The sequence below is a fragment of the Antedon mediterranea genome, chromosome 2 (assembly GCF_964355755.1).
Source record: "Antedon mediterranea chromosome 2, ecAntMedi1.1, whole genome shotgun sequence".
NCBI lineage: Eukaryota > Metazoa > Echinodermata > Crinoidea > Comatulida > Antedonidae > Antedon > Antedon mediterranea.
Window position 1 is genome coordinate 23158062 of NC_092671.1, and position 9937 is coordinate 23167998.

Consider the following 9937-nt stretch of genomic DNA (forward strand, 5'->3'; position numbering starts at 1 on the left):
GGTATAACAGATATTGGACGGTAGTTGTTAAGTTCATGTTTACATCCTCCTTTATAAAGCGGAGTAACCTTAGCACATTTCCATTCACTTGGAATAACACCAGATCTTAATGACCAGTTAAACAAAAAGGCAAGACTTTGAGAAATTTGTGAAGATGCAATTTTAAGTAACCTAGCGGAAATCCCATCAATTCCAGTAGCTTTTCCAATTTCTAACTTTTCCAACAAACCTTCAATTTCATTTCCATTAATATCTTTAAAGTTGAAACGTTGTTGAAATTGTGATAACGATTCAACGGTAATATCGTTTTGGTTGTCATTAAAATGGGATGCAAGTTCATTAGAAATTGAACAAAAATATTTATTAAAATGATTAGCAATATCAGTTGGATTGTTTATTTCATTACCGTTTACATTGAGAGTTGTTTTAGTTTGTTTCTTTTTATTGGGTAAAAAGTCTTTCATGGTTTTCCATAATGTTTTAGTGTCATTAACATTATCCTTTAATTTATTATTTATATAGTCGCGTTTTAGTGATTTAGACAAATTATTTAATTTATTTCTTGCCTTTTTGTAAGAATTCCAATCATCTATGTTCTTAGTTTTTTCGGCTTTTTGTTTTAAATAATCACGGTCACGAGAAAAGGAAACAAATTCGTCTGTAAGCCATGGAATATCAGTATCCTTCCTCCTGACCGTCACCATAGGAGCATGAATATCACAAATATCAGTAAAAATGTGTTTCCAAATGTCCCAAGCCTCGTCAGCATCCTCGGACGCCTCACAAATACTCCACGGAGCAGATGCAAGATCAGAAATAAACAAATCTTCGTTAAATTTCCGGAAGGTTCTCGTATGTAAAATACGCGGGGGCAATTTTATTTTGATTTTTTTACGTATTGCATATATCAATGAGTGATCGCTAATTCCAATTGGTACAACTCCAGTTTTGCTTATAAAGTCATCCCTATTTGAAAAAATTAAATCAATACAACTACTACTGTTTTCCGTTACGCGCGTTGGAGTTTTAATATACTGGTTTAATTGGAAAATTTGGTGGAGGGTTTTAATGTTCCGAGAATGCTGTTTATCAAATATATTCCAATTTAAGTCACCAACAACAATAATCTCTCTTATACTATCTAGTATAAAAGATATTTGATCATGCATTATATCAACAAATCCAGTACACGAATTTGGTGGTCTATAAACATTACCTATAACGAACGGTTTAGTGTTAACCGGCTTAATTTTTATCCATACCGATTCAATTGTATTTTCACCAAAGTCAATGACATCAAAATCAACATTTTCGTTTACATAGATAGCCACCCCACCTCCGTGTCTATTTCTGTCTGTTCTAACTAATAGGTATATCCTGGGATTGCAAGTTCACTATTATGTATATTTTGATCTAGCCAGGTTTCACTAATTCCTAAAACATGGAAACGGCATTCCGAAAGTAAACTCCGAACATGGTCCACCTTATTATAGAGACTTCTGACATTTAAATGACCAATTTTAAAACCCTTTGTACAATCAATCTCGCATAATTTGCATAGTATGCCAAAAGCAGGATAAACAATAGAGTCGTTACGTAATTCAGCGTCGTCTACGTCGTTGTCTAAAAGGCTTCCCGTACGATGAAAAATACTAGAGTATTATTAAAACTGAATACTGTGTACGTTTTCTTACTATTGTAACATGTAGAAGCGGCCTACGGCTTAAATCATAAAGAAAATACAGTGCATGTTACCGTTAAAATATAGGCTTAAAAATGATACATGTACGAGTTGGTGTGGGTACGAGTTGGTTGAGGTACGAGTTAGCCAAGTTGGGAATAGGTACGAGTTATTTTGGGTACGAATTGACCACTTCTAGTCTAGTACTGTAAGACCATGCCTACTCTTCGCGATACATCGCGATAGCGCCCACACGTTGAGCCCTGAATTGAGTTTGCTTAGCTAGACCTAAATGCTAAGCCTACATTTTAAAAGGTGTATACTGTATTTCTTTATGATTTAAGTCGTAGGCTGCTACTACAAGTTACAATAATTATTATTATTAGAAGAAAACGTATAGTCAACTCTCCCAATACCGGGATTCACGGAAAACCGGACTTTTTTGGAGGGCCCAATTTGTCCCTATTCTAAATGTACTGTAATTTATTATGAAAACCGGAATACCCAATTCCGGAATGCGGACAAATTATGAAGTACAAAACACGAAAATTAGCGTCTGAAAACCGGACTGACAGTTAAAAAACTTATTTACGAAAACAACGTAACATCGTCGTCGCTGACTCGGATTCAATACATTCACAATGTACAAAAGCTTTTAACCATACCCTGACCATGCATGAAGTGCGCGACGTTTCTTCGCGGTACGATCAAATAATGTTGCCATGGAGCGCTACACTGTGATTGACAGGTCAGTTCATTGTCAACCAGGGGTCCCAAGTCTACCGCTACTCGCGGTAGTCTACCGCTACTCGCGGTAGTCAACCGCTTTTAGTAGCAATCTACCGCGCTACCGCTATCTCGACGTTTTCTACCGCATTTTGATTTTTTTACCGCATTTTCAAATTTCCCCATATTTTTGGCCAAATTGATTTACGGTTACACCCAGGCTCAGCCCAGGTCAACAATAATCAATAAATAACTAGACAAAAGTGAGGCAGGATGTTGAAACAATGTCTATTCATGCAGTCTCCGTGGTCTATTATTGTATTTTTATTTGTATGCACTGCCTTTGTTAAACCGTAACAATAATTTACATTTACATTTTAATGTTATCTTTAATGCCAGTGTAATTACGTATGGATAAAACAATATAAAACTCAATGTTTTTCATCTGAAATAATATGTTAACTCGCGTAATGTAGCATAAGACGGATTCGGAATAGTTATTTCTTATTATTATTTTTTTTTGGGGGGGGGGGGTTAAAATGGTAGCTAGCTAGGGCCTAGTAGAAGCCCTAGGCTAGGCCTGTGCCTAAAAAAAATGAGTAAATTATATTGGGCAATACTATCATGTGTTTATTGTACATTATGTAATTAAGTTAAATTATTTTATATACTGAATTTTAGTTAAAATACAGTATATATTTTTTAAATTCTTTGTACTGAGGATGTGTCCATAAAAAAAATAAGAATGTAAAAATACTGATGGATAAACCTATGTAAAAATTAAGCCAACTTATGTGTAAATATTGTATATACTGTATATGTAACATATTTAGTTAATTAATTAAGAGACGTAAACGACACGCGTGTTGATTTTCGATTCCCCGCGCGTTGACTTTCGACACCCCGACGAATTGAATGTGGTTCACGACAAAATCTCCTGCGAATGGACTTTCCCAAGTTGGGACCTCTGGTCAACCCACGAGGCGGCAATTGCTTTGTTGCGTATCGAACTGCGGTGGGCTTTTTCACATCGAAGCGCTATGTCTTAATGTCTATTGTTTTTAGCAGGGAGTTGTTAACAACTCCCTGTTTTTTAGCATATGAATTGTTTTTTAATAAAGTTCAATTTACATTCCACTTTGTGTCTTTGTTTTGTTTAAATTATTGTTAAATTCACAATTGCAATAGGACTTTAAAAAGGAATGTTTCACTAAAAATGTGCATCATTATAAATTTGGAAATCATTATGGCAAAACGTAAACGGAATGAACTTGACTTAACTAGAGTTAATAAACTTTGAAATGTTACCAATTAATTATTGTGTCATTATTGCTTGGCTCGTTTACCTAATCAATTTTCACCATTGCTATCAAATTACGTCAAAATAAAGGAGCTTAAAAAACATGTGGTCTAGGTGTGGGTGTTTTTATTTGATTGTGACACCTCTGCACATGCGCATCAATCAAAGCCCCGCTCTGCTATTTTTATCACCCATGCTGCTGCTAGCTAGCTCACGATAAACAATAAACATACCAAAATTATGTTCACTGTACGTACGTAGGCCTAGCCTAGGCCTTTTTGCCGCTAAAAACACATTGAGAAACAATAATTTACTACTGTAACATGTTTTATTGGTACAGTAAATAATGTAACTTTTAAAAAAGGTAAATTGAATTAGCTTAATATTAATAAAGTAGGCCTAGGCCTATCTGTATTTATTTAATTAAAACTAGCTTGACACAAACATATTCATAGCCTAGGCCTTCCCTACGCTAGACCGTACCGGGCAGCATTCGGACCGGTGATTCAAAGCATTTTCAGTGACAACGTGATGACTTTAAAAATATGTTTTCAGGAAACCGGACTTTCGAAAAACCTGAAAATATATGCCCGCCCAAGTATTGGGAGAGTTGACTGTAATACTATGTAGTATTTCAAATATGCTACCCTCTAATAATAATGGAACGATCCATTTGATGATCTGGGTTTTCTAGTTCCATTTTGGAACTAGAAAACTCAGATATTGATATCTGAGTTTTCCAGATCTAGAAAACTCAGATATGATATCTGAGTTTTCTAGATCTAGAAAAGTCAGATACCTCAGTTTTCTAGATCTAGAAAAGTCAGATATATCTGAGATCTGAGTTTTCTAGACACCCTTCCACTATCCATTACATATAGTTATTTTTATTTTTACTAGTACATGGTAATAAAATCTGAATATCATCTTTTAGATAAAAAATGTAATAGATTTACATAGACACACATATATATGTATACAGGGCTCGCAGAATCGCTTGCCCGACGTCCCGCGGCAACCCTAAAAATACGTCGGGCAATTAAAACTTAACATGTCATGTCCCGACGGGCAACCTCTTAAAATCACCGAAAATGTCCACGATGTTTTACAGGGGTTGTGAAATACTGTAACAATGAAAATAATAGTCGCGCACGAACGAATTCTCTTGACGTCGAGACCAGTGTAGTGTTTGTTAAGTAAATGTATGGATCGGAATTCGGTGGTATGGAACGTTATCTCCAGGAGCCAAAACATGTGTTTCTATGCAGTCGGGCGTATCAAGTCGTTGCGTATAGAGTTTCCAGGTCTGTCAATTAGCACGCGGTCTCTTGGCGGCATCCATTGATCACGAAATAGGAAGCGTTGAACTCTTGGCTTTTAACTTATTTGAAGTTATACCAGGGAGTTTCTAATTAACAACTCCCTAGTTATACTATAAACCAAATAAAATAGGGGCTAGTATGTTTTTGTTTTTCTCAATTATCGAAATCATTTTACGGTGGTAATAAAATCTGAATCTACTACTCGGTATTAATTATGTGGCCTACAGCCTAGATAGTAGATTAGGCCTATGTTTAATTACATTCATGTTATTGTTATGTATTTTGTGTGTAATAAATAATTTGCTGAATTATTGTTCAAATGTACAGTTGTATTGAAAATACAGTATATTATTAAATTATAATAAATACGTAATTTTAATTGTCTGTGCCAAATAGGCACCGGGAGTTTCGGCGGCCGATGTTTTTAACACAGGCAAGTAGGCCTACCATTTTTTTTATAAATATTACAGAATATAAATTTAATAGGCCTAATAATTTATTTAATATAATAAATACATTGAATACTTAAAGAGTTAATTTATTTTTTATTATCAACATTGAAAATAATACACTTCTTCGGGTATCGCCGAGAGTTGAACTTTCAAAAACTCCAACTTGGCGGAGCACGTGGTTTTCACCACAATTCGGCACAGTTCCCTTGTGTTGTTTTCAATCACCAACTTGTGCGAGCAGATGGTTGTTTTCATCCAACCTGTGCAAGCTTCTACTGAAACAACAACAAGTAAACTTCCACAAGCCCGCACTCTCCACACACCGTACCCATGTGCTCCTACTACGTACGGCAGCTGCTGTGAGGTTTTTTGCTATACGCATGCGTATTGTTTCACGTCACATAGACGGACGTCAGTTGATGTTTGTTTTTTTTTCTTTATGATTTCAACTAGGCTTCGGCAAGCTCATCACCTTCCTAAGTACTTTGTTTAAACTTTTTAGGCCTAGGCCTACATTTCTATAGGCAATATTTTAGATATATCTATTAAATAATTGTAAGATAATTAGTGCCATGTCTAGGCCACTACATTTTGAATATCGCAAAAAGGCTTGATTTCAGAATGTCATTGCACAATAGAAGCAAAACGTTTTTGCTCCTAAAGTAAACCCACGTGAATACGCCTTTTTCATTCACGAAACGGAACACATCTTCGATCGATGACAAACAATGCCAAGCGACGAAGCGTAACCAACATAAATAACATAGCGTTTTCAAGGGATTTCAGGACACCATTTTAATTAAACAATCGCAACTCTTGCACGGAGGATCGTATGAGAAAATAAATTACTGTAAAATGTTCTTAAAAGATTGGCCTACATCACTGTCGCGGTATAAAACGTTAAAATTAAGTTAAAATAGTGGGCAAGTAAAAAATGATGAGGGCAACCAAAAAGCAAAACCTACTTGCCCGAAGGGCAACCAAATATTTTAGGATTCTGCGAGCCCTGGTATATATATATATATATATATTGTTTAAGTAAACTTAAATAATGTTACTCTACTAATTAAATAATATAACATAATATTACTGATACGTTGATAATAAACTGTGAATAAATTTCTTCTTAAATAAACTTAAGGTACATTGGTTCTTAATAAAATTGCTTATATCATTCCACAATAGAGGTCCTTGCCGTTTAATGGTATTCATTCCCAGGTCTGTTCTGAAATTATGAGGACGCAAATCATTTAATGTTCTTGTATTATGACAATGTGTTTCTTTTACCCTATCCCAAAAAGTATTGAAATTACTTGGTAGATAATTAACAAAATTAAACATAAAAATTGCTTTTTGTAATTTATGAATATCATAGATTGTTAAAGTTTTTAATTTTAAAAATAAGGGTGCAGTATGGGCCAGCCAGGATGAATTTGTACAGAGTCTAATTATTTTCTTTTGTTTTAAATGAATGGTTTTCAAATTGCAGTTGTTTGCATCTGCCCAAATAAGATTATTATAACATTCTCACAAACAACAACACAGAGTTAATGCTACCATTCCTTCTTGGCATTCCAGACGACCAGGGAAGCTATTGAAATCTACAAACACAACACCAATCATCAAGATTTTGGATTTGTTATTAGTGACATTTGGCTATCTTTATTCAACAAGAATCTTCATCGACAGTAAACCATGCCATAGTTTCTGGGCAGTTTATATTTCACAACCCTGTCTGGACACGTCATGGTCTATGTTTGGCCAGTCCACACCCAACTTTGAGACAATGCTATTGTTTTTAGCTTGTCTCACCTTGCTTTTCACACCTAACCCTATTCAACCTTGTTTTTGTAGTTGAGCCTCTCATGACCTGGGATTTGTTTGTCTTCCTACGCCAAGATAATATAGTTCTACATGCCATGTGCTTTTTTCTCTGAGAAATATTTATTATAAGTGCCAAAAAAACGGTTTTTTCTCTATATGAAGCCTTTATTATTTAAATCTTTTAGAGAAAAATCACACATACCATAAAGCAGGTCCATTTATTTCATTTTTTAAATAAAATTGTGAAAATTACGTGAGGCTCAACTACAAAACCACCATTTGTGATATGATGTCATCGTAAGCCAATCAAAGCTGAGATTTCCCGCGATCGGCAGAGCTCACGGTTGAATGATTTTGGATCCTGGCTATTTGATTGGTGGACGCGAATCACCCACAGCGGAATGTTTTCTCTCACATGGTCTGTCTGTACTGATGTTACTACACAAATTTAGAGCAATGAATTTGTACGAATTCCGTTAAATAAACAACTTTATATATTTTGTAAACATTTAATAACATATTTTATTGATATTTCCAATGTTGATATATAAAATAAATTACTATAAAACGTAATTATTTGTAATTATTTTAGCGAAAAACGGTGTGGTTCATACAATTGACGACTGAGGGCGCAATTTGTTTACAACGTTCGTGGCCAAAAACGATCATTTTCGGAGATGTTTTAGACCTTATATTTCGAAAACTACAAGTCAGATTTTCGTAATTCTTTCTTTATTGGAATATTGAAATAAAATACTAACATATAATGTTTAAATTGGTTGAAAAATAACAACTTTTAATTTTGCATCGTTATCCCTATTAAAATCCGTTTCACGAGGAACATGTAAAAAATATTTTATTATCGCCATAATATGACCATAACAGCGTCCTCTATATATTGATGCCCTATGAGGCCTCCGTACTTTCATCGGCAGGCCTAGCGATGATTTTCACGAAGCTAAGCTGGCGATGGATTTCTGAAAGGTGCTCAATTATTAATTGATTAAAAATAGTTATAAATAAGAAATTATCGATATTTTACCATTTTATGCTTGCTGAATGTTGTAGACAACTCGTGAGTAGGTTAGATGAAGTATTGAAACCATTTTGAGTAATTTTAAGGGGTGGGTACGAAACTGCATTAGCGCCGCCTACTCATTGAGTAATGGCCTAGCTAGGCCTAGGCTAGGCTAGTAGGCCTAGGCTAGACGACAAATAAAGTTCTAGTTAGTAGTAGGTAAAAGCTACTGCTACTACTACTAGGTAGACTCGGCCTAAAAGTACTACTAGGCCTATAACTACCTTTTTATACACAGTAAACAAACTGCTTCAGTTGTGTGTGTCTCTCTGGGTCATGATGGGCAGCAATCCAATGGCAGAAACACATGGGTGACTACTTCTTCGGTGACTAGGCCTAGACTACAAAGAATATCACAAGAATGAATATTCCGCGATTTTTGCAATTGCATTGCTGCAGACTGTCCGCCATGCGGTATGTCTACTAGAGGGAGTTTGTGTCCGCCAACCGGTACCTTGTCAAATTGCCCGACGATTCCATTTTACAGTGGGTAATTACTGTAACCAGTACAATAGCCCGGCGATTCCATTTTACAGTGGGTAATTATTGAATCTACAGTGTGGTAGACCGTCAATTATTCGTATTGTTATCACTTATACTGGTATTTGATATACTGTGTGTAGTTTCTTGTTCTTTTTAATTAATAAATGACCTTTTACAATTGTCTATAGTGATATTGACGAATTAGAAAATATTGGCAACAGAGGGCGCTATTTTTACATTTATAACAGAGCCATATAGTATTTGAGGTATAGGTGTCACTTTTTGCAGAATTTACTTCATCTATTTTTTCTAGGGTAATTTTGGCTGTAGAATACGAATATGAATGTTGATCGCGACGGGGAGGGGGAGTTTTTGAGATATGAAGGGTAAAAGGTCAAATTAGGTCAAATAAGTCATTTTATGAAGAGGAAAACGTTTAAATACCGTTTAGATATGTTAAATGCAACAGAATTTTGTTGTTTAGTTGATATAGTCCAAATAAACATCATATCCAAAGTTTACCGAAATCGGACATCGGGAAGTGGGTTAATTAACATAAATTCAAAATGGCCGCCATTTACCATTTGAAGTTCCAGTATCTCCTCAACGGTTGGTTTTAGACCACCTAAGTGCATTACGAGTAGATATAAATGTGACATTAAACTTCCAAATTACCACATTTAAATTACCATATGACGTAACTATGACGTCATATGGTAGTTGTGACGTCATATATTTATGTTCTTATAACTGCTTAAATGACATTATCCTATCCTAAAATAAATGTAGAAACCGCAGGAAATTTTCTAACATTTTCCTGTTGAAATGAACATGATATCCAAAGTCACACATCAAAAAGAAGGTTAATTATCATAAATTCAGAATAGCCGCTATATAAATGTGGTATTAAACTTTCAAATTAGTATTTAAATTACCATATAATGTACATATGACGTCATAAGATAGTTATATAAAATAATGCACAATTAGCATATTCTAAGGAAAAAATATGTTTTAAATCTCCATGAAAATAGTAAAACATCCAGGCTAAGGTCATCAACTGTGTATCAA

At 34.8% G+C, this 9937-nt stretch overlaps 1 protein-coding gene across 3 annotated transcripts in view; it reads right to left on the reverse strand.

The window, feature by feature from the left end:
* Positions 1-9505, reverse strand: part of LOC140040727 (histone-lysine N-methyltransferase SETDB1-like) — a 373841-nt gene extending 364336 nt beyond the window's left edge. For all 3 annotated transcript variants that reach the window (XM_072086876.1, XM_072086874.1, XM_072086877.1), the window contains exon 1: positions 8608-9505. The gene's annotated coding sequence lies outside the window, so the exon portion shown is untranslated. The remainder of the gene's footprint in view (positions 1-8607) is intronic.
* Positions 9506-9937: the final 432 nt, after the last annotated feature.